Raw genomic sequence first — 26,713 nt, 5'->3', positions numbered from 1 at the left:
GGTGGCCCGGGGTTCGCGGGTTCAGATCCCGGGCGTGGACTGACATACTGCCTGTCCAGCCGTGCTGTGGCAGCATCCCATATAAAGTAGAGCAGGATGGGCACGGATGTTAGCTCAGATCCAATCTTCCTCGGCAAAAAGAGGAGGATTGGCATTGGATATTAGCTCAGGGCTGATCTTCCTCACAAAAAAAAAAAGAAAAAAGAAAAAAGATTATCTGATCTTGAAGAACATTTTGACCATCACAAGAGTTAAACCACAGAATTAGATGTGTTGAGTGTAACGACTTTGGTCTCACTGAAATTATTCAACAAGAGACTATTGTTCCCATTAGGAACATCTTGGGGTGGTAATCTCCTGTATTGATAGGGCTGTGTGACTACATGGGCTCAGTTTTTACTGAGTATACGTGAGTGTATACCAAAATTCAAGTTGATTTAGTCAACACTCAAATTAGTGTTGCCAAGAATAGGATCTTTCAATCAAATAGCTAAGAATTACTTGTAACTAGTTTACAAATAATGTTTGTAGTTGATTTATTAAATGATTCCATTGAAGAGCTTGAAGATAGTCCTTTTCAGAAGTAGGTTACATATATTCAACTTAAAATCCAATTTTCACAGAAAGTGGAAAAAATGTATTTTAGCCCAGTTCACCCATCCAAGTTTTCCCAAATTATGTACTAGAAAGATCCAAATTATAGAATGAGTATTGAATGATAAATTACCCTGAATAGAATATTGGGTTGGAATTCAGAAATTCTAAGTTCCTGTCTTAGCTCTGTCCCTAAATTACTACAAATTACTTGTAGTTTAGTTGTACTAAATTACTACAACTCTGAGCCTCAGTTTCTGCATCTGTAAAATGACTACATAATAACTGCCATTTATTGAGCTATTACTATGTGCTAGACATTGTACTAGGAGCTTCATGTACATTATTATACCATCATTTATTTCTCTCATTAATTCTTTTAATAGGTTATACTTTTTAATCTCTTATTCTGAACAGATAAGGAAACTGAGGCTCAAAGAGATGCAGAGACTTTCCAGAGATCACACAAATAGGTGATGGAGTAAAGATTCAAACTGGATTAGACCAAGTCCAGAACCTACACACATAACTACTATTTGGTACTGTTATTCTTGAAAGATCTCAAAGATTCTTCCAGCTTTAAAGTATTTTTTTTCTATTTCTATGTAACAGTCAATTTCAGGATTAGCAGGATTTCCCTGTTAACTTAATATACGTGGACCAGATTGTGGCAGTTAATTGCCAGTTAATCCAATTGTAATAAAAATGTGAACTCGGACCTATTTATTCAATTATAACTGGCTCAGAACTAATTTTTAGCAAAATTAAGATATACTAGTCAAGAAAACACCAATGGCCATTTGACTCCACAACTTATTCTCCAGTTCATTTTGACCACATTACATTTTTTTAGGCACAAATCCTGTTTAGAAAATGAATTCTGTCCTGAAAGGGAAATTAACCACTCTTGGCTCTTTCCTAGTTAGTAAAATCCTAAACCAAACACTTATTTTTTTCCTGGTCTCCAATACCTTTACTCCACCCTAGCCACCACAAACACTGTCTGACTGTGTGGTCTGACTGGTTGTTGTTGGTAGTGGTGATTTTAATTCTACCCGCCCTCTTCCAAAAGGGAGGTTGAGATTCCAAGCAAATCTATCAACAAACTCATGTTTCGCTCCTAGAGTGTTTCTAACTCTGAGGAGCTGAGGGTTGGAGTTGCAAAGAAATGTAACACATGGTCCATTGCCTTGTAGGTGCTCCAAATAGTGAGGGTACAAATGAAGCTGATAGAAAGATAGAACATGTTACTTATATCTCAAGAATAAATAAATGAATAAATGTAATATATGCTTATTAAAGTAAATGGACTCTATCAGAGTAACCCTCAATAAATCATTCTTTAATATTGGAGCATCCTTTGAGACTCATGACATCATGTACTTTAATATCCAGCTTTAATAAACTTAAGAATTTATTAAAAAATTAACATTTATTTAATCATTAAGCAATCAACATTCCTTTAAGTATTTGTACATATCTCACAACTAACAAAATCGAAAACATATGGATTTATCAAATTAAAATTTCTCAAATATTAAAATATTGATTGCTAATGCAAATACTTCTAAACATTTGGTTAAAACCACAATTCTACCATAATAAATTATCTTTAGTATTTAGACACTTAAAAAGAAGACATATATACTATGAAAATGATAAAAAGCTGATCTGTACCCTGAAATAAAAAACTGGTTCCCCAAATTAAGTCCCCTTAAATTTAAATACCATTATTTTATTTGTATTTCTTCACAGATTTGCCTTCCTAAAGTTTCAGTAACTTTAGTATTTTTATATCTCATCTAACCAAAGGAAAAGACCCGTCTCAGAACCAGTCCCAGTTGTGGTATGTGGGTCATCAAAGAATTGAGGTTTGGCCTGTTGCAATATCTAAGGTAGTCCTCATTCTCTGGTTATTCAACCAAGTTTCTTTTTATAACCACATTTCACTCGTTATATCATAGGAGTTTTAATTTTCTGTCTTTCATCCAGATTTAAAATTTTCAAACCTAGTGCCTTTCTGAAAATGATTTATTCTTTAATTGGGCACGGCTGATAGCACCTAACACATTGTCTTGCCATTTTGATATACTGATTTGGCCTATTAGCATTACTGGACACTAATATAAACCTTACTGGTATTTTATTATACTTACAAGGGCCATCTAGAGCAGAACTTTGCAACCAGCATACTGTGCCATTCTCTGTTGCTACACAGGAATGCAGGGGTGCCAAGACAGAGATCCCCTGATCCCCGAGCTGCTGGGAGCCTGAGTTTTCAGGAGCCCTGGGTCGGGGGAGGGAATGAAGGTGTGTGTGACAGGGCGAGGAAGGAGGTCCTTTTGAGTTCTTAGTATTATCTCATACTGCGTAGTGAGATTTTAGAAGAAACCCCCAGTGGAGCCGCAGCTCTGTCCATGTCACGGAGGTGCGCTGAAGTGGATGGGATTTGGCACCAGAATAGGCAGATTTGATGTCCAGCATTATCACGTGCTGGCTGTGTGACCAATGGCAGGTTAATAAGGCTCTCTGAGTATTTTGTTTTCTGTAAAAGGGAGATGTGAGAACCTCCTTCACTCTCAAGACTGTGATGAGGACTTTGCAAGAGGCAATGTCATATGTAAAAATGCTTTATTAAATCTCAGGGTGGTCTTTGTTTATTATTATTTTCAATGCATACGTCAATTTAAAAGGTTCACTTCCAGATCATTTCTTTGACTTCGCCTAGCTTCTCTCAGCTGGTAAAGTGGACCCTGAGTGCCACTTCACTGTAGATATAAATGACATCCACAGTGCACATGGGGACCTACCCCAGTACTAGTCACAGGGCACATTAGGAGTAACTGCTTGGTCCCTCTGGTTTTCAGCCATAAAATGGGAGTTAAGTTACCCATTTACATAGATGAAGATGCTCTCCACAACCCATGCCATGGATCGTGTTTGTGTTCTTCACTAACATTGCCCTGCTTTGAAGGGTGTTGAGCTCTGCTTTTGTGGAATGCCTGGGCTAATATTCAGTTCAATCCAGAAGTGGATATGGGGGCATTCAGCTCAAAACAAGCTTCAGAAATTACAGTAAAGGAGGTCACATCATCTATGGAATTAGAACCAGCTCTTTGTGATGGCTTAGCTCCTCTCTCTGCTGCAGGAGGCAGTTCTGTCCCACTTATCAGTCACCTTCGTTATTCCTTTCTGTAGGCCCAGAGCCCCCAAGCACCTTGCACAGATAGGCACTCAATATTCCTTGAACTGAATGTCTACATTTTATTCAAATGAAGATCTTGGTCTAAGACACGTTGCATTGGTGAATGTGGTTGTTATAACTTAATACTTCTCTGTAGAACTCAAAGTTCCGTATACAGCTTAGATAGAATCTCTTATTTGAATGGCTTGTCCTTGACAATCTAGCATTTTCCAAAATGTGTTCCATGGAGCAAAAATCTTGTGAGATACCCCTTGAAGGGGAGGCTGGGTTCCATTGTTAAATAACTTTAGGAAACACTGCCCACTCCTTCTTGGGAGGTCTCAATGCACAATGGCATTAAAGGCTCTAAGAAGTCCTGTAGTAGTCCCACTTTTTGTTTTATTGTTTGAGAACCTATTAATATGGGATACGATTTGGTAAATATTGCTCTCTTATTACCTCAGCTTCCTACACCCTTACTGGTGGGACATGGGCTGTATGTACAGTTAGGGAACCATCTCTTTTTAGGCTTTTAACTGCCATTTGCTGCCTATGAAAATTTGTCTCTAGATTACCCAACTCCTGCCTGACTAATCTTGTGGTGGTGTTGTAGCCTCTGATTGCCTTCAAAGTAAAAGTTAAGAGCAGTTTTTTGTCTTTAACAATTTTTTTTTGAGTAATCAATAAGTTCTCATGGTTTGAACATCAAAAAGTAAGAAAAGGAGGGGCCGGCCTGGTGTCGTAGTGGTTAAGTTCATGCACTCAGCTTTGGCAGCCTGGGGTTCGCAGGTTCTGATCCCGGGTGCAGACCGACGTACTGCTTGTCAAGCCAGGCTGTGGCGGCTTCCCATATAAAGTAGAGAAAGATAGACATGGATGTTAGCTCAGGGCCATTCTTCTTCAGCAAAGAGAGGAGGATTGGCAACGGATGTTAGCTCAGGGCTAATCTTAATCACAAGAAAAAAAAAAAGTAAGAAAAGGTATCGAGTAAGAAATCTCCCTCCCACCTCACCCACCATCTGCTCAGTTGCCATTTTCCATCACCAATACCACCAGAAGTAACTGCTGCTTTCTTGTTTAACCTTCCAGACAATGTTTAAGATATCAATGCCAATTCATATGTCTTTTTTTTGAAATAGTAGCTTATTTTACACATTTTTCAAAAAGCAAAAATTGTTTATCATCATCCTAAAGGCATAAAAATCACAAAATTGGATTCTGCTTTGAGGCCTTAACCTGCTCATGTGAAGAAGAGATAAGAAATATGCTTGTGGAGGACCTAGAATCTTGGGCCTGGCTAACCAGAGACTTGTATAGGGCAGGGACCCCATTAGGACTTGCATGATGTGTCAAGTTCACAAGCAAAGCAAAATGCAAAGGCTCTTTCTAACTTTGCCATGCAGAGATCTTCTGGATACTTCACTGCTGATATGGAATGTGCATCACGCAAATGCAAAGAAAAAGAGGTAAAATACAAAAAGAGATTTGTCAGTGAAAAATTTAAGTATCATTAGAAGGCGAGCAAGTAGGAGGCCGGGGAGAGGGGAAAGGGTAGCCACAGATGACACACCGAGTGAAATATTCAGTAGCAAGTGCTACTTCTTTTTCAGTTTTAAACCACTGAGGTGGCAAGTTTGTCCTATTATCAAGGCAGTATAATAGAATGGTTAAGAGGATTTAAAGTCAATCAGGACTATTTTCATGTGACCTTGGGCAAGTTACCTAACCTCTCTGTGCCTCCATCTCATCATCTGTAAAATGGGCCAATAAGAGCACTTACCTCACAGGACTGTTGTGAAGGTTATGGGAGATGGTGCCTATAAAGAACTTAGCCAAGAAATTGACCTTGCTGGATTAGTATCTGATGGATAGAAGTGATTTTTTAAGGGGACTTTATTAGTGGATGAACTATTTAGGCTGTATCCTTACCCCATCCAAGTAACGATCCATTCACGTAAAAGTTCAGACTGAGAGCAGGTTGTTGCTGGGTAGATGGGTTAATTTCTACCTGACTACTCTGGTTTTCTGTTGTTAGTGATGTTTGCGCTTTCCTGTTGCTACTGCCTTAGAAAGTTCTAATTTATCCGATAAGGTAGATTTGGAACTAATTGAGTGTATTAACCACTGACAGATAATTTCAGTTCTGATGAATGACAGAATCAAATTCTTGCACTTTATCTTAGTCCTTGGAAATGGGTTAGTGGACCAGAGTCATCTTGCTAATTTGTAGGAATGGCTGAGAGAAAGATCCATTCCAAATCTCATCCATTAACTCAACAGAAACTGCACTGAATCCGTGTTCTTTACGCAAAGTAGAAATGATACTTGGAAAGTACCGCAGTCTGAAACCCAGCTGTAGAATAAGAACCATCACTGATGTCAGCAATTAGGAAGCTGTGGCCTGTTGAAAGTCTTCGGGACTCTAGCATCCGCTCACATTTGTAGCATTTTGCTCTTTTGCCCTTGAAATGACACATCATCTTAGAGTTTCAAAGCGAGTTCCAAATCAGAGAGGGCTGAGTCTATTGAAGTGTTGATGGGACAGTCATGGCATTAAAGTGGCTGTCACACAACAAATGAGGAATAGAGTTACTTCAGAAACTACTAATCCACAAATTTCTTTAGAACTAAGATCTCCAGACAGTTGTCAGACACTGGAGGAAGTCTAAGTCTTTGGAACCACCACAATATATAAGTGAAAGAGGGGAATTCTTTCAGATGTGGCCAGGGAAATAATGGCTAGCTGGACTTGACAAAATATCCGAACATTTCCAGGAAACACGCAAGCTATGGATCACTAGTTATTAAGTGTAGGTGTACATGTCTCATTGGGGACCTCAAGATAAATAGCATGAAAAATAGTACTTAATATCACTCTGGGTGATTCTGTTCTGGAATCAGCTAAATGACATGAAAATTGTCATCTGTTATGGATGAGAATAATAAACTCACAAAGTAGTTTTTATCCTGAATTCAGATCCCGTCTGCTTCTCCCTCCCCTCACTTTCCACATGCTGTAATGGGATAGATGATGTTTTCAATCAGGGAGGGATGGGAGAAATTAAGAAGCTTTAGGAAAAGTAGATCCTGAATTTCCAAAAAGCTGTCTAGGTCAGTCCAGAGTCTAGTCAAAGCGTATTCATCCTGCCTGGATATTTCCATTGACAGCGGAAGCGGGGCAGGGACAGCTGAAGATGATTACACTTGTGACACTTTCCCAGGGAGATCCTGAAGTGGAAGGCACTTGGAGGCTCACAGCTTGTTACCATCTTGCCTTTATTTCTCTGGGTAAGCAGTCATGCTGAATGAATTTGTGATTCACTTAATAAACACTTGGGGCGATGATTTCTGGCTTCCCTGAGCGATGTTTTTTAATCTGGTCTACACCACCCTTCAAAATATGAAAGAAAGAAAAAAGCCTAAGAAAACCAAAAGACTGTCTTTTCTCAACGTGGTGAAGAATGTTTTCATTCTGTTTGTGTTATTACGGAAAAGAGTGTGCAGGAGTGGCACAGGAACTAAATTAGGTGTCAGCCCTACCTGCCAGTGGAGGGGTTGAGACAATTACTACATTTCAAGTGGTTTGAAAAGTGTAATAAAGTCTAGAAATGTAAAGTCATATTATTCTTTTCTATTTGGTGAGCCTGTCAGACTTCACAATACTAGACTAGTTTCCCCAGAACACTACTGTACAGTGAAGAAAATACACTCCCCTAATACTCTCAACAAGGCTCTCTCAAGTGTTCACCGTAGATATATGTTTTTGCTCATTCAAAAATTGTTACACGAAACCATGTGGTCTAACCATTGCATACTCTTTTAAAAAACCAAAACAAACGGAGAACATATATTCTACTTACATTGAACTGACGGGTTTGCTTCACTTCTTATACTCAGTTGGACGTCAGCCAACTTGATCTGGCTGCTCTTCAGGTGAAATGTCCAGATGACCTAAATAACCAGCTTCATTCAGTTGTTTTGCATGGAGAGGCTTAGCTTTAAGCTAATCCTATAGCATAATAGTTTTGACATTTTATTAACGTTTAACAGAAAAATAAGTTTCTGGGAACATAGTTTTAGTTTACATAGAGGGGCAATATGCAAAGTCTTTCCGATGCTCTGTGCAGCACAACTTAATAGAGATAATTCTGTTTTTGACAGAGCATATTGTATGTAAAATGTAGACAGGTTCAAGTGCAAGTTCAGAGCTGCTGGTTTCACCATATCATTCTCTATATATTTATATACTTGTATACATCACTAATCCTGGAGTAAACCAGTCATTCAAGGATACTATAGCATTGCCAAATAGCCAAACAATGTTGCTCTATAGGTTATAGCTCCTGACATTTCTGCCAAAAATTCAATATACACATCCCATGCCTATTTTGCTTAAGACAATGGGAAGGAAAAAGTAGAATGGTCCAACATCATGAGGTTCCTATATGAAGAGTGTATTTCTGACTGTGTCTGCAGTAATGTGTTTGTGGACAGGGCTTCCCGTGCAGGGAATGTTGTTGGCTTGTTTATAGACACCCGTGTCAGTGCTGAGAGAGAACGCATCGTGCTGAAAGTGTACACCATGCCTGCTTTGTGTGGCCATTAAAGCTTTATCTAAACAATCACAGTGAGGTGTTTTTAGTTCAGCGACTGCAGAATGGACTACACATTGCCATTCAGATAGCTTTTGCTTTTGAAAGATGCTGAAACCCCTCCTGGAACCCAGCACTTTAGACTGTCTCCACTTCACCTCTCATCTGCTGTTCTAATCTCTTTCATTTTATTTCCTTCTGTCCAGAATCCTTTTTCTCCTGTGGTAGCTTTTTTGGATTTCCCTTTTACCTGCCTGTTAGCCCAGTTGTTCACTGAATAATCCTCCAGGTTTTTGTACTGGTTGTATAGTGTAGTAGTACTGAGGATACTGGCAGTACTAATAGTAAATAATAAATAGTAAATTGTACTAGTAATAATAGAACAATAGCTGCTGTAGTGGAAATATAGTCATGAGCTGCATAATGATGTTTCGGTCAATGACAGACCGCATATCTGACAGTGCTCCCATAAGATTAGTACCATATAGCCTAGGTGTGTAGTAGGCTATACCATCTAGGTCTGTGTAAGTACACTCTAAGATGTTTGCACAACGATGAAATCGCCTAACGACGCATTTCTCAGAATGTATCCCTGTCATTAAGCGACTCATGACTGTAGCTTGTTTTTGCCTTCCTAGCATCCATTCCTTCTTCTGAGAACAGCTCCTCCATTTCCATTTGGAGACTTGACCTCCCTTACTCTCAATCTACATGGATACAGGACCCAGGCCTGGCCAACTGGAGCATTTCATCCCCTGGCCCCAGTGACTAACTCAGGGCTGGACATGAGATCCAACCAGGCCATTAAACCCCATTCCAGGGTTTTCAGGAAACTCTTGGGATCTCTTTCTTCTGTGGGTGCTAAGCTGAGAGGTTGTCTCAGCACCTATCTTTCTACCTCATGGGGGACAGTCTGCCAATGAAACCAATCAGAGGAATTTAGAGCTGAGTGATTTAGAGAAAACCCATGGTGAGGACCTTGGAGGTGCTCCTAGATCCAGATATTCATGAAACCAGGACTTTTTTGCATAAGTCAGGTGGAATTGGGCTTCTGTCACTTATAACCAGAAGAATCCTGACTGATACAGTAGTAGCTGTGCCATTTATTGAGCTTTCATAGACGTCCTCTTATTTAATCCACACAATAATCCTGTGTTTGTTCTCATTGTATAAATGAGGAAATAGATTTAAAGGTGTTAGGTAACTTGTGTGAGGTGATACAGCTGATCAGGAACACCAAAGCCTCTGAATTGATAATATTGATAAGGTTGACTTTAGCAAGATAGGCCCGTGAAATCAACTCAGAGAAATACTCAGATCAAAGGGCTGCCATGAGCTAGGCACTGAGGCACTGGGAACATCAGTTTAGGCACCAAGGGGCTTTAGAGTCTTTGTCGAACTTTTCTTGTCAGAGCTGACCACAGACGAAATAGAAGGCAGGTGAAATTCTGCTCACTTGGCCATGGGGCTGGTCAGATCCTGGGACTCTCCACAGGGCACAGCAGTGAGGACACTCAGTTCTGAGGCTTCTGTGAAGAGACAGTATGTATGTCAGGCTATGTGTATTATAGTTCCTTAAAGCCTGGAAGAATTAAGGTGCCTCCTGAAAAGGGTCTTGAGATAGTCCCAAGTGGGCTTAAGTGACTGGTGAGAGGATGAGGCAGAGGTTGACCCCAGAGTTCATTCCAGCCAGCATTTGTGGCTTGTAATTGATTTGTCATGGTCTGGCCCAGGGCGAGGTGAAGTCATTGTGGTTGAAGGTAAAAAATGATCCAAGTGTGTTCACTGTGCCAGGCCTGGGCCTGTTTGCCCCCCATCCATTCTTTGCCCTGCTCTGCTTCTCAAGGGGACTGACCCCTGTAGGTTGCCTTCCCCAGACTCCTATGTTAGATGGCTTCTGCCTGGGTGCAGTCAATGGCAGGCACCCATGAGAGATTGTCAGGGAACAAGGGTAAGTTGGAGTGTTTCTGCCCCTCATTCTCTGGCCATAGCTGGGTCTCCTGCATGGCACCAGCTCTCACAAGACAGACCCACTATGGTTTCACTTCTGCCTCCTAACTCTAGTCCCCGGCACTCTGGAAACGTTGACTTTGTCCAGCCTGGGGGCTGGCAGAGGCTTCCTGCTAGAGTTGTCCTCTCCTGGTGTCTCAGCTCCTCTACCACCTGTGTAAACAATTCCCTGTTGTAAAGGCTTGTAGTGTTTCCTGGTTGGCCAAATGTCCAAAAGGCAGCCACTTTCTGAGGGCAGCGACCCTACATTTGAGTACTCTCAGGCAGTATGTGCTTAAAAAGAAGTTGGTTGCTTTGTTGGTTCGTTTGGAATCTCTCGCCAGCCTAACCCATCCACTTATTCCCTCTGATTTCATAGGACTGCTCAGTGGAATCAAAAATGCTATTTCTCAGCCTCATTTTAATGGGCTGCCCAATCCCCTCGACTTCTTAGTTACTCTTTTGCAGGCTGCTAGGAGCTGAGCAACAGGAATCTTTCCTGAAAACCTTTTCCATCTTCTCAGTAATAATATTAATATCTGATTTTGTGTGGGCTGGTCAGAGAAAACATACTTCCCTTTTCACTAAAGGCAAGGCATCTTGGCATGACTCATTGCTGCATTTGCTTTTTTTTCTTTTTTTAATTTAAGAGACAAGTCTGATTTACCCTGAAAACAGTGATTGTGGTTAATGGACTTAGCATACTAATTCCCATTTAATCCAGCAAACTTCAGGAGTAGGTTTTCATCTGAGTGGAGGTGAATCACAGTATTCTTATACCATGGTATTGAAAAACACCTATCATTAAATAAAAACGATTTCTTTTAAGCCATTTCCTCAAAGTAAAGTCAACCTGAATTCCTTGTTTGTGCCTGAAAGAGTTGGGAAATTTATTTTTACCTGCAGCTTATACATCCACCTACCCTTGCCTCCAGAACACCGCGTTTCCAATCCAAATCTTTCTTGTTAGTTTATTTGAGCATCTGCTGCTGCAGGAAGAAACCCAGAAGGTTCTGCATGGGCAAGTGGGGTACAGCACAACTGATTGGACCTGACTGAGCCAGTGGTGCTGCTGTGGCACAGTGTTTTGTTGGCTGTATCATCTGCAACCGGGGTTGGCCAGAGTAGGAGAACTCTGGGACTATCCACAGGAAGTGGATATTTCCTGACCAGCTCATCCCTTGCTGACTTTCCAGCATTTTCTTGTCTACAACTAAAACGTTTTGCCGTGTATGTTCCTGCCCAAGGCCTCTTGAGACAGTGGGCGTTTTTTTCTTTCATTTTTCAACTTGTGCCAAATGTGTCAGGAGTTAAGTCCATAATGCATAGATCTTGGCCCCAGATCTTTTAGAGATGTGGCCTCTCTTTCTGACACAGGCTGCACGCTAACCAAATGTGTCTGAAAAGTCCGACCCTTTAGGAAATCTTGGCTTGGTGCTTCTGTAGAAATGAGAACCCAATTAAGAGGAGACAGGCCTGACAAACTCTCCCCTTCTTACGACATAAGTAAGAATAAAAAGAGAGTTGAAGCCGTCTAGATTGGACGTCCAAGGAGAGGACTAAGCTGAAGCGCCCTCACTCTCTTCCTTAGTACCCAGCACTGGCTTCCACTGTACCTCATACTAGGTCCTCTAGGCAGGGCCACACATCTGGCCAAACAAGTCAACTCCAGGAAGCACCATTCTCATAAGCTCTGAACTTATGCAGTGTGCAGTCTGCCCAACTGTGCATGACGGCCCTATCATGGGAGTGAGGCTTCCCTGGTTTCCCTTGCTACACCTAGACCCAAAAGTCTTCTCTCTTTTAGCCCCAACTTTCTGTCTGTGTAAACTATTCTTGTTAGGCCTCAGTTTCTTTGCCTTGAAAAATAGGGGGTGATCCCTACCTCAGAAAGCTTTTACGAGACTGAGTGAGCTGGCAAAAATGGGACTTAGGACGTTACTTGGGAAAAGTCTTCCCCCAAGACAATGTAGTATTATTTTCAAGTTAGCACTAACAGAATTACTCTTTGGGAATGAAAAATTTACCCAGGTGAGCTAAAATAACTTATTCCATGTGCTGAGATGACCACAGAAATTAGCAAGGGCTAATGTGTCCCAGGGTCTCCAAGAAGTGAGGCTGACCTCAAATCAACCACGCTTTGGAAAATTATGGATCGTAAGTGGCCTTGAAATTATTATTACCCCTGTGTACTAATATGATTCTTGAGTTGACAATTGTAACGTTCATTATTCTTAGCATCAGCCTCATTAGGGAATGCTGTAGGTTATAAGAGAAGGTTGTCTTCAAGTACCAGGTGGGTTCGGAGAGAAGGGATGGAGGAGCCACTGTAAGAAAAGGAAGTTCATGGGACCAATGAGAGTTTTTTGGGGAGGAGCAACTGGATTGGCTTTGAAGGGAAAAGTCTGAGAGCTTACGTGCAGACAAGACGGACATGAGAGACTGCACGGGCAGAGAAAAGATTTGGTATGTTAGTGGGATAAATAGTTGATTGGAATGGAGACCGATTTGGGGAGCGAGAGATAGTGGATTGGTGGGGTGGAGTCATCACAGACCACAGACCACAGAAGGTTAGGAAAGCACTGTGGGGCTTGCTTGGTGCTCAGACACCATTGAATGTGTACTTTCCGTGGCCATCAAACCAAGTATGTGGGGAAGAGCCTATTCCTTTACCCAGGTCACAACCTTAGAGAATCTTAAAAATTTTTTTTTTTCCTGCATGGTCTGGTGCTTCTCTCTATATATAATTTCCCACGTGGAGACACATACTGCTTTGTCAAATAAACAGTCCCTTCCTTGAGGGGTGTTCAGACTAGAACTTGTTTTCAAAAATGTGTTTGTCCCCCAGAAGAGAAAACAAATAGATCATCCTAAAACTGGCATCTTTCAAATTAGAAACCAAAGCAAGTTGCTGCAAAGCAAAGGCTATGTCATTGATAATTCACACTGCCGTCAAAGTGTGGTTTTTCTAAAAGCTTAAGTCCTTAAACTCTTTTCAAGTGGCATAGAATATTTAGTCAGAACACAGACCTCCCTGAGATAAGGGGGTTAATTTTCTGATGCAGCACCTGCCTCAGGAGCAGGCCAGTGCAACCTCAGCAGCATGGACTTCATCGTGACCTTGGGCCAGTCCTCAAACGGAGAGACCACTGCATCTTTCAAAAGTTGCCTCCTCAGGGGAGGTAACATATAGAGTACATGTTTGAGTCAAAGCTTTGTTGGTTTCAAGGAGAGAAAACTCAAGCAAGCTTAAATAGAGGTTATAAAGATGTTGAGATACCATTGAAATGAATTTTAGCTAGTCCTCAAGGGTACTCAGCTTGAAACTGGGAACCACCAGGGAGAAGGCAGCTTTTCTCTCTGTCTCTCTGGAGCAGCCCAGTTCCTCATCTGCTTTCTCCTGTATTTGCTTCATTCTCTTCTCTGCAAACATACTCAATTCTCATCATTTACAGCAATTATGTTCTTTAAAATCGACACAAACACTGAATTAGCGAAAACAGAGCCATTACTCCTATAGGAAATACAGGATAAGGTTCCTCCGAGCCTATGGTCACAACATTTTTGCCAATTGATTAATAAGTAACCTTGTTTTATGTGTGTTTCTGTTTTAAGGCACTTTGTTGAATATATATTGTTGATTCATTAACATTGAACTCAAAACCAACAGTGCGATAACGCATGCCTGAAGACAGCTTGTCCAAAACACTTGTATTTTCTCTGTAAGGAGGATGACGGCCTTCTTGAGCTTAGGAACACTAGACGGCACTTCAGGACTATGCTTGGTGGTCCTTTTAAACAGTGAAATCACCAACACAAAGCACAAAAATGTGAAAAATGTGGCCCTAAATAAACTGTATAGCGTGAGAGCTGAAACAGGAAAGCAGAGCGTCGCCTTGTTTGACCTCAGCTGGGAACGTGACGTTGGGTGACTCAAATTTTTCACCACTTTGCTCATGTCTTCAAATGACTGTAGAAGCTCTGCAAGTACTAATTTTGGGGTTACAAATAAATTTTAGCAAATTCACAAATACAGAACACGCAGATAATGAGGATCGACCATAGCTTCTTCTCTTGGCTCAAGGTTTCTGCTTTGCTATAGCTTCAGCTTTCTCTGTGGCTGTCACTCCCCCCAGCTCCAGCTTCAACCGTGGTCTACCTGGTCTTTCCGCTCTGGCTCCCATGCCTCCCATGTCTCAGTCGCTTCACGTCTCCATTCCAAATCCCCCAGAAAAAATCTGTTTGGCCTAGCCGAATGTCCATCTGTGGTCCCATCGACTATAGTACTGGCACGGGTAGTGTGTGTGTATGTGTGTATGTGTGTGTGTGTGTGTGTGTGTGTGTGTGTGTGTGTGTGAGGGAACAGAAGTCGTATGATACATAGGATCCTGCAGGCCTGAATATGGGGTATATTAAACCAAAAAGAGAAAGTGCAGATAAAGTGACTACTTTTCTGGTATATTATAACCTCAGGAGTACCAGGAAATATCCCTTTCCACTTTTTTTCCTTTCTGGATTTTCCCCAAATACTTATTGATGTCTAAAATTTTCTTCACAAGGACAAAGACAGTTCTTTCACTGTTGGAGACAGGTCTTAAAAGGCCAAAATGCATTGGAGGTGTTAGGAAAAACAATGTTGATTCTCACAAAAGTATAAATGGGTAATGATAAGTCATGTTTTTGAAATCAGAACTGTAGAAGACAGGGGAGGAAGATGCACTGTGGAGCAGAATATAGCACAGAAAGGGTAAGTAGAGAGCTCTCTGAAGAATGGCATCTGAATCCCAGTTTTACCTGGGACAGTGTTTGCTTATTTGTTTTGCTTTTGTTTTTTTGCCTCAATCCCCCAAGACTGTCTCAGTGAGGGCGACACTCCTGCAGCATCTAGTGGTCCACTGCTACTATATCAGTGGGAAACTTTGAATGAAGCCGCAGAGTCAGGTCTGAACTTTCCTAAACATCATCACTAAACACCATCTCAGCAACAACTCCAAACTCACATATCCAGTGATCATGGAGCTGAACAGAAATTCAGTTAACAAGACTTTGCCTCTTTAAATGCAATTTAGCCACTATCTTTCTCTTTTCACTTGCGCTTTCTCTGAGAATCTTACTCCAACTCCAACATGTCAAAGTATGTCTTCAAACAAACACAAATAAACCTAATAACAGATCTCTTCCACAGATGCCAAGAGACAAATTTTCTCCATCTCATGACTTCAGAAAGAGAGGAAGAGAGAACACAGCAAGACGGTCAAATCACCCTCATGGAGTCAAGGAGATAGGAAGTAAAGCTACACAGATGAAAATGGCTCGTGGATGCTCCTGACTGGAAGAAAGGGCAGCCCACAGGGAGATGAAGCAAAGGGAGTTCAGGGAGGTGGGTCAGAGGCAAAGGGATGGAAGCAGGAGAGTCTGGTGAATGATGCCTATCTTACTGGGTAGATAAGAGAAACAACTGTAGCCTTTGGAAAGAAGAATGGTATAAGAGAACCAGTGTCTAAGAAAATTTATTCCCAGAGAAGTGGGGAAGTCCAGGCTATGACTTCAAGAACTGGAGAGATTTGGAAGCCAGTACAACTTGGAATTAACCAAGGGCTTAAATCTAGTGCCTGATGACAGGCCGGGCTGAGAATGGCTCATAACATTATCTAAAGGTCTCATAGAATTGTGGAACTAGAACAACCACAGCAGAAAAACTGTTTCCTGGTATCAGTCTGCATTTGGGATTGCTTTACCCAATGTGAGTGGTGGGACATTAATGTCAGATAAGCATATACCTTCTCCCTACAACAAATCATGCCTCCCTCCCAAAACCCTTCCTCCCTGTTATCCTGATGTCATATCCTGGCATCCTAAAAGGGTGGGGGGAGATTATATAACTGCCTGAAGTGTTACAGAACATGAAACAATAAATAAGCTATGTAAATTGTGAAACATGAGTCATGATTCTGTTTGTTCTGCATCTTTATAGCTGTATTTTAAAAATTACGTATTTTCCCTTCATGATAGAAATCTAAAACAAAACAAAATTTTAAAAAACCTCTAAGTGCCCTCTCATGGAGAAATCTATTTTGTCACATCAGATTATGTCTAGGCAACTGCTGTTGAAATAATAGCCAACATTTTTTGAGTCTATTGTGTGCCAGGTACTGAAAACCACCTACCTCTTTACCGATTTTAGAGACGAAGAAACCAAAAATAATGGCGAGGTTAAGTGACTTATCTGTGGTCACCCAGTTACTAATCGTCAGAGCCAAGACTTGAACTTAGGGCTACTTGTGTCCGAAGTCCATGCTCTTAGCCATTACACTGCACCATCTCCCCAGTCTCCTGGAGAGAAGAATTCTCAAGAGACCAACTAAAGCAAGCCTGAGGTTGGCCACCTGCCCTACAACTGGCTACTATCCTGGCTGACACTCATATGTTATTCCTGCTACAACTCTCCAGGTGTTGCCAGTATCTTTCTCTCTTCTGCTTACATCCTGATCTTTGAAGAATAGATCTTCAAGCTCCTAGATGTGACCTACAACCCACTCTTGATAAGGAAAGAGAGATATTAAAATATAAAATAGCAGCATGGCTTAGGGAAGCCTGACAAAGTATTTGTACTCATATTAACTCCGTAAAAAAATCTATCTCTAAGAATGGTTTTGGGACAAAAAGAATGAAACCAAAACTTTGATTGATAGAGATATAGATGACTAAGTGGGCTGAGGCTAATCTTGAAACTAAGGATTTACAAGTCTTATGGGAGAGGAGTTCTGAGCCGTCCAGTCCTCAACAGTGCTGACCAGTGAGTGCTGTCCTCTCTCTAGAGGTAAGAGTTAAGTTCTAGGGATAAATATTTTTTTGAAATCAGACCTGGGCTAGGTGATGAAGATACAGTGACGAAAAGACAAAGTCCATGCCCTTTAGGAGATTACAGATTGATTACAGAAGAAACATAATATAAAAATTGAGTGAAAATAAATATTTTTTATTAAAAGATAAAATGACATAATGATTTCAATAAATGCAAGAAAATATTCAGTAAAAAACAGTCACTATTCATTATTAAAAAAATAAGAAATAACTCTTGGGAAACGAGTAAAAACAAACTTTCTTCATTTGATAAAGGGTATCTCCCAAACTTATCACGAATCATATTTAATTTTGAAATTTTATAAACATCATTATTTAGTTTAGGAACAAGACAAGAATGTCTACTACCACACCTACTGTTCGGCATTGACTTGGCAGTCTTAACCAACAAAAGAATAAAAAAAGAAGCTATAAAAGAAGATATAAAAGTGGAAAGGAAGAGATTAACTCATTATTTGTAGTGTATTTGATAATTTATTTCAAAAAGCTGAAAGAATCAATGGACAAACTTTCAGAAATAATAAAAGAGTTTAGCAAGGTAGCCGAATACAAAAGCAAAACAGAAAAATCTAGTAATAATATTTGGCAATTGTATAGCACTTCATGCATTTCAAAGCACTCAGACATGTTGTCATTTACAAATGCTCCCAAAAATCCTGTGTTTGATATATCTTCCTCATCATTATCAGCAGCAGCAGCTGCATCGTTTCCATTTAAAAAATGTGTAACTGAGGCAGAGAGATTGCATTTTTCCCTTTTTTAAAACTGAGGTATAATTTATATATGGTGATATTCACACATATTGGTGTTACAGTTCTATGAGTTTAGACGAACATATAGTCATATAGAAACCACCACAATCAAGATGTAGAATAGATCTGTCACCCCAAAATGTTCTCTGATGCTCCCTTGTAGTCAACCCCTCTCCCCACTCCCAGCCCCTGATAACCATTGATCTCTTTGCAATCCTATAGTTCTGCCTTTCCTTCTGCCTTTCTTTTTTTAAACTTTAGCCTTCATATAAATGGAATCATACAGTAGGTAACATTTTGTATCTGACTTCTTTCACTTAGCATACTGCATTTGAGCTTCATCTTTGTTGTAGCATGAACAATAGTTCCGTTTTATTACTGAGTAGTATTCCTTTGTGTGGATGCCCCTGAGTTTGTTTATCCATTCACCCATTGAAGGACATTTGATCCTTTCCAACTTTTGGTGATTATGAACAAAGCACATAAACATTTGTATACAGGTTTTTACGTGAACACACTTTTCATTTCTCTTGGGTAAATGCCTAGGAGGGGATTGCTGGGTCAAATGGTAAGTGTGTGTTTATCTTCACAGAAAAAATTGCCAAACTGTTTTCCAAATTGGCTGTACTATTCCACATCCCCACTAGCAGTGTGTGAGAGTTCCAGTTGCTCTGCATCCTTGTCAGCACTTGGTATTGTCAGATTTTTTTAAGTTTAGCCATTCTAATAGATGTGTAGTAGTATTTCATTGTGGTTTTTTACGTCCATTTCCCTAATGACTAAAGATGTTTGGCACCTAAACATTCACCAAATGTTTGTTTGCCATATGTATATCTTGTGTGGTGAAGAAAGAAGAGATGGTGGGAAAAGATCTGATCAATTTTTTACCCATTTTAAAAAAGTGGGTTATTTTCTTATTAAGTTATAAGAGTTCTTTATATATTCTAGATACAAGTCCTTTATCAGATGTGTGCTTTACAAATATTTCTCCCAGTCTGTGGTTTGTGTTTTCATTCTGTCAATGGTATTTTTTGTAGAGCAGAAGCTTTTGATTTTGCTGAAGTTCAATTTATTATTTTTTCTATGAATTGTGCTTTTGATGCTGTATTTAAGAAATCATTGCCTAATGTTAAGTCACAAAGATTTTCTCCTAAGAGCTTATAGCTTCTTTCTGATGAAATTAGTTCTAAAAATGAGATTCTCTGTGGCTTCACCCATTATTCTATTTCACCATATCATGATTAGACAAGGTAAGTTTTGTAGATTGAGGAATAAAAAGGATAATTAATTATAATGTGGTTTTTGAACATATAGGCAGATCTATGTCACTTAGCAGTTAATTTTTCTCTAAACTTCTCATATATGTGGTTTTACCTCAGCAACTCAAGTGAATTTCTTGAGAGCAAGGACCAGGCTCTGTAATGACTACCATGCCCAGCACTGTTGGCCCAGTGGGAGACATACAGTTGTACATAATAATGCAGCAGACTTCATTCACTGACTGAAGGGAACGTTCTGGACTCTGCTCATTCTGCTAACCCAGATATCAAATCAGTTCTTCTTCAGCTGGATCAGACACTAGACCAGCAGGCTGCCCTACTCTCTGGATGAGGCCACTATCTGAGTGAAGCATAGAGGAATTAGCATCTTCCAGAGGATACTAAGCACTCAAGCATCACTCACACTCAAATCAACCTATTCTTCACAGCAAAAGACAAACAAAAACAGGTTTATGAATAACTTGAGGCATTTGAGACACTGGAAAGAAATACAATGCAAATCATGAGGAATCTAATACGTAGGCCCAACCGGTAGAAACAAAAGGGGTTAAATAAGAGGTTCAATGTAAGTCTTATGGGACTAAATGGCCAAATTGAAAGTTCAATAAATTGTCTGAAAAGGATTCCAAGAGTCACTGTCATAACTTGGATTAGAACTCAAACTCCTCATTTTGAGCCTGATGACAAATCACCAGAGCCATGGACATCTGCTCTGGGGCTGACAAATCCTTCCATGATGCAATTGCTGAGGAAATGAGCTCCAACATTACACTCCTTTGGTGCTATTGGGTTATTGTTGTCTCACTCAGCGAAGAAAAGGTGAGTGAATATTATCTTCACTTCCAGTTAGAGAGCAGAGGAGACAGAAGGCAAACAGAGTGATAATGGTGTGCGTGTGGCTGGGGAGAGGGAGTGGGTATGATGAAGGCCCACACTCCTCTTGAGAAATATAAATCATAAAAATCAACTAGAGGAAACAGGACAGAGCAAACTCCTCCATTTAAAAAAAAAATTAAATCTTGAGAGAAAGGCAGAATTGAGAAGCTTATTAAAAATGGCTTTTCCTATTTAAAATGGCCTTATATTTCATCAGTGAAGAGTATGTTTTCAAAAATGTTTGGAGAAGCAGGGTATATGAGAGAGGATTTCTAAAGAGATATACATTTGTAAGAGTACATAAAGACTTTCTAAATAGATAGACACCTTGTAAGGTAAAATTTAAGGTATTTCATAGCTGACATTATATTATTACTAAAATTGTTATGGTTTGCAGTGTGAAAGTAAATTTTAAAACCAAATGGAACTAGAACTATCATGTTGACACATCCAGGAAGGAAATGAGAACTATGCATTCAACTTTATAGGGGTTAATATTAGGATAGATCCTATGGAAACTGTTTTATAGTTTAAAAGTGGCCAAAGATCAGTAATTTTATATGGTTCAACCTAATTCTGAACCAGAGTTCAATTCTAATGATTGGTTTTCTAGCTATAGTATATTTCTAGTTGATATTCATTTTCTAGACTGAAGCCTTCCCTGATGGGCCCAATCATAGACCATTATCCGTGAATGACCCAAGGGTTCCTTCCTTCCAGGCCAATTGACGGACTACATAGGCCCCTTCTCTCAACCATCATCATCATCCACTTCAAATACTGACAGCAAAAGTTTCTCCATGATGGCATGTGGAATTTCTACCTCCTCTAAGCTGAGCTTTTTGGAAATGTTCAGTTGTATTACTTCCTTGATTCTAAAGAGACCAAGGTATTATGTTTTAGCTGCCAAATGTTTTTAATTTGTTAAATAAGATATCTCCTTTGGGGGAGCCAAAGAATAGAGACCTCAAAAATGCATATGTGACCTTTTATCTAAGTGGAAGTCTATCCATTCCCCTTAACTGGCTCATTTAATAGAGAACTGAGCAGCTATCACATGCCCAGCACTGTCAGGTGCGCTGTGGGGATTCCAAAGCTGCTGCATTTCCATGTAGGTGCACAAACAAGTTATACGTCTGCAGGAGCTAAGCTACGTGAGTTCAAACTTAAGTAACAAAGCAATACATCTGGGAATCATAGTGTAATAAAGGCACACATGCCAAGAGATTTGTGCAGATAGTGTTTTAAATTTAGGAGAAGGAGGATAGCTCTGTGGCTAGAGAAGTCTAGAGGGTAGTTGGTGACTAGAAGCCTAGTCTGGGTAGAATTTTAGCAGAGTTTGAAGAAAGAGTAGCATTTAGAGAGGAGGAGACCAGAGAAAAGACTGTCTAGGTAGAAGCTACAAGACCAGCAAAAGCATGGTGCCGAGATAGTTTATGGGGATGATGAGTAAGTGTCTATTATTTATTATGTGGGCAGTTGGGTATAATCCACCACAGGACAGTCAAGTGTAAACAATGGGTACTCTTATCATTTATTAGTGGAAAAATCCACAAGTGCAGAGAAAAGCAAAGCTTCCTTTGTTCTTTTCCCATCTCCTCTGCTCTCATCTCCTCACTCTCCTTTGGAGCTGAGTCTGGGTGATTGGTATTGAAATCATGCCACGAAGTTGGGAACTCCTTAGTATTTCTAGCAGTGATTCCAAGTTGAAAAGCAAAAGCCACAACCAACTTTCTTGTTTCTATCATCTTTTAAAAGTACTAGATTTTAAGCATTAAAAATGTTGCATTTGTGATTAATAACTTCATTGGAGAGTTAAACTGTTAAAATAAGTGTAAACTATTAACAGTTTCAGAGAAGGCTCCAAAGGACTAAGCTGGTCATCACTTCCCTGTTCAACTCAGAAGCTGTACCCATAGATGGTTAGTGACTTCATGGGCAATGCCCCCTAGGGTGTTTTTAAGAGAAGTCATGGAGGAGAGGACAATGCTTACCCAAAAGAATGAATTTCTCATGGTAGGACTTTAGACCCTGGGACACCTAAGTGGGAGAGAGGGTTTAGGACAGGGGAATCTTTCAAATACCTCTATATTTCAAATAACTACTTTTTTGCCTAGAAGGGAGGTTAGCCTTAGCAGTGACGATAATAGAGAAACAGTGGTCTCTTCTGCCTTTTCACACTTAAAGGGCTAGTGCCAGAACCTTCATTTGACCCTGTACAGGTCTGGTAGCCTATTGAGATAGAATTCTGAGACCCAGATTCCTCCAAGAAAAAATAATTTTGGCAGGTGAGAAAATTATAGTCACAATGTAAGCTTTGCTTCGCAGTGTGCAGTATCCATGAGTGGATCCTGGGACGGCTTGGAAAGGCAAGGTGGCCCAAGCCTAGCTTCAGTGGGCTGCTACCACACCTCCCTCACACTAAGGCATTCGCCTGGGCGTAGAGCAGGGCTGTCTGCCACGAGGCCAGGACTGGATGTGCTGCCATCATCATATAACAGGATGTTGAGTGGGATTTTTCCTGTTGCCCCAGAATTGTCCCAAACAATAGGCACTCAGCCCCCTTCCTTCTAGAGACAATGGACAAAAATTGGAGTTAGACATCCCCCCCACCAACTACTAAACCTCTGTAGATCCAGCCCGACCATAATCAGCCACAGTTATTCCCCGACCCCCACCCCACTCGGCATTCCATTCCTTATAGGCAGAGGCCTGGCAGGGGAGAGGGAATCAACAAGGGTCTCAAGTCAGCCTTGAGGGAATCCGAGGGGCTTGCTACCTACCACAGCCTTGCAGGGACAATGTCTGTGTGAGACACAATTCCCTTGACCCCACTGGATTCACCTAAGATGTCATTAAAGGTCAGGAAATGGAAATAAAGAGAGCACAGTTAATTGCAGCGATTGGGGAAAATCCTATTGTTTCACTTTAATACGTCATAGGATTAAGATGGCACAATAAACTGGTTGTCATTAATCCATCATTGCACATTTTATTGCATCCATATCATATACCATCTAAATAACATCCCTGAAACAACTCAAATGCAATTTCTGCTCAGAGTAGTTTGCAGTAACCTCTTTAACATTAATCATTTAGGGCCCTCCTGGTCTCCTTCCCCTTAACAAAACTACCTTGGGTTCCTTCATTTATACTAAGGTATAAATGACTTTAAAAGTTAGTATTAATGCTTTGAGCAATCAGGGGAGGATCACAGAGGTTCACTAGAGCCTTGAGTTGTCAGTGAATCCCTAATTATAGGCTCCCACTGACTTCCCGTGGTCATTCCCAGCTTTGAGGGCAGTCGGCAAGTCTGAGTAATGCCTGTCAGAGCCACTGGGTGGCACTGGCAGGCCTGAGATGTGGGCAAGAGGGAGGATGAAAGAAACGAAAAAAGGCAAAGAGTCAAGGTGGAAGGGGAGACAAGAGAGGGAGAGAGATGAAAGAGAGAAAAGAGAAAGATAGCTAGAAAAGAAAGACTAGGCCACAGGCAACAACTGCCTTGTGTGGCCTCTGTGGGCACCCCGACACAGAACAATGGGCCGAGCATGTTTTAGTCATCTTTATGTTCCCAGTACCTAACTTGGTGCCTGGCACTCAGCTGATGCTCTGGGGCTGTCGAATGGTGGAATGAATGCTGCTGCTCCTTCAAGAAGAGGTCCTGAAATGGGGAGGTTGATGCAGTGTGTGTCTGAATGCTCCATCCTATTGTTCTGGGATAACTCAGTTGAAAACTCAAAGAATGGTGCCTCAGCGGGGTTCTCAATTGACGGTAAAACTTTGCCTTGTAAAGAGGCAAGGCAGGAATATCAGCACACACAGAGGTAAGATTATCCAGGGATTGACAAACTGGTTCTGTAAAAGGCTGGATAGTAAATATTTTAGTCTTTGCAAGCCGTGCGTCGCTGTCATAGCTACTCAACTCTGCCACCGTAGCATAAAAGCAGCCACTGACAAAACATAATAAATGGTTGTGGCTGTGTGCCCATAAAATTTTATTTACTAAAACAGGCAGCAGGTCAGATTTGGCCCATGGTTTGCCAACTCTTCCATACTTCTTTGGGTTCTAAGCTAATCCTTCTGATTTCTCCAACCTTGCTCTTACATGCTATTCGATCCAACACCACTCTTGGTACACGACTGTTCTTTGGTTTCTCTCTGAATCTGTGTTGACCACACGATCTTAGACTATAAACACCTTGGGGAAATCTAAGACCCCATATAGACGGATTTGACACACCATAGGTATTCCTGTCTTCCCATCTGATTGCCCTCAAGGGCTGTCTCAGGGAGTACTCATAGAGAAGACCCTTAGCTTTGAAATTCTCATGACATGTAGCTTCTGAAGATGCCACAGAGGCATAGATGAAGCAATGCTGATTGAAGCCAAGTGGCAGAACATGAAGTCCTGAGGAAGTATACTGCTCTGGCTGCAGTGAACCAGATTCAAGCCAGCTTGAGAAAGGGCAGTCCCAGATCAAACTGGGAAGTAACTAAAGTTTGTCTTTGGAAACTTCCAGCCACACATTCTCTACCTTCCTCTCCCAGTGCCCTCATTCATTCCGTTTCCCACTCTTACTCCCCATCAAAAACTTGATTCTTCAATTTACTAAAGTGAAAATGACTAATGACAGATTAAATTGCTTCCCATTGAGGGATGTTCACATTTTCATAAGGTCAAGAGCGTTTTAATAAAGGGACACAGTACTAATGATGGGACATTATACCTCCTGGTGGTAATTTTTTATTTGAAAGTGGATTCAACTTTGACCGTGGTCAGGGAAAATCCAGGAGAAATATTGAGTAAGGCATATAGCCCTGTGGCTCTGCAGAATTCCATCGATTAGGGTGTGAACAGCATCTTTTGGAGTCATGCAACACAGTGGTGGCCCAGGTAGTAGGTTCTCTGGTGTGTGTGTGTGTATGTGTGTGTGGCAGTTCCTAAGAGAGACACCAAGTTCCTTAAGGAATAGATAACTGAAGTGTGGGCTTGTACTTCTGCGTTTTCTTCCTTAGGAAATGAAGGAAATTGACATGGGTAAAATTTTTGCAGGCCAAATGGAATTAAACACTCTGGATCAGATGAAAATGTATTTCTTTCCCAAGAAAGAGTTTCACTCATATAGTTGATCATGACTAGGTGTGTTGGAGGCCTCTTGTGTATTTCAAAATCTCTGTGGCCTCAGCTCTTACTCCGGGTGCTGCGGCAGAAACCAGTTCCTTGAAGGCTTAGGCCAGCTTCCTGAAGGTGCAATCCAACAGCATCTCACTGCCTCTCTGACCTGGAGGTGGGAGGTTCACTGGAAGCAGCTCTGCACTCAGACACGGATAACGTGGAAATGTGGAGCCCCCTTGACCAATAGAGGATGAGATCCAATGGATAAATGCTCCTTCTCTTCCCCTATGCAGTTGGCTCTAAGACCACGTTCTACAAGGTTCCTCAAATGGCCCTGGAGGGAACAAGCACCAGTTGCCCATAGCAGGGGCTAACTTCCAAAAGAATCCTGGTATTGACTCTCCTCTTTCCTTGTTCACGCTCCTCGTCCCTCACCTGCTTCCTAGGATCACACAACAATTAAATCACCTGCATAAAATCAATTGTCTGAGGCTCTGCTTTGGGGGAAACCCAGGCTAATACTCTGTGTTTGTTCATTTGTCATGAGAAAAACTATTGTTTGACACAAACTGTTATGGGTTATCCAGAAGCAAAATTGCATACTAATAATAACACCTTACTGTTGTATCATAGTCTTTGGAGCACCTTGATGCAAAGCACTTTTATATCCAGGATCTCAAAAACAAAGTTTATCTGTGGTGCCTTTCCCCATTGCTGACTCTCCCTGGGTGTCATCATCTTCTACTTTCCCCCTTATCACTCCGCTAGTGCCAGTTCTGGACATAGACAGTGCCTCCCCTGCTCATTATCTACTTCTAGCTGGAACCGGCCTGCTGGCAGCCCCCTACAAGAGAAGCAGCTCTGGGCCAGAAGTGGCCAGTGGCTGACTACTGATCTGTCCAAGGCAGCATCTGGCCCAAGGGTAGCCCATGTGTGGGCTGGTCATAGCCCATCAGGTGGCCCGTTAGGTGGCCAGGTGAGAAAGGCGCTACCCAACTAGATTGATGTAATTAGCTAGGACAAGCACTCTGGCTCATTCAGAATTTGGACTTGAAAAATATATTAAAGATTAGCTAGTCTGTGGTGAGAGTGGAATGGAGCAGATGTGCAGAGAGAAGCAGACTCAACATGAGAAGGAGACCACACAGACCAGGAGAGAGTGGTCCTAAGGTGCTTTCTAGAGCAACACTAAGCTCTGAACAGCTCTCAAATTCCTGGTTCAGTCTAGATACCCTTAGAGTAACTGCTCCCCAGGAGCCTGTCTTCCTCTTTAAGTTGTCCTAAGCATGTCTCAGTTTTCTTATAAGCAGAAAATCCTAGATGACCTGGTTAAGGTCCTAAGACCAAACCCTTGCCTTTTCCCTTCAAGATCCTGTTTTCCTCTAGGCCAGTAACAAACAATGATATGTAATATGTATCATCCCTCCATAGACAGGGACTCTCTGCGGGTAGGGCCCCATCTCAAA

This window comes from Diceros bicornis, chromosome 6 (genome assembly GCF_020826845.1).
Source record: "Diceros bicornis minor isolate mBicDic1 chromosome 6, mDicBic1.mat.cur, whole genome shotgun sequence".
Classification (NCBI taxonomy): Eukaryota; Metazoa; Chordata; class Mammalia; order Perissodactyla; family Rhinocerotidae; genus Diceros; species Diceros bicornis.
The sequence above is the reverse complement of the archived record's forward strand: the minus strand, read 5'-3'. Positions refer to the sequence as shown.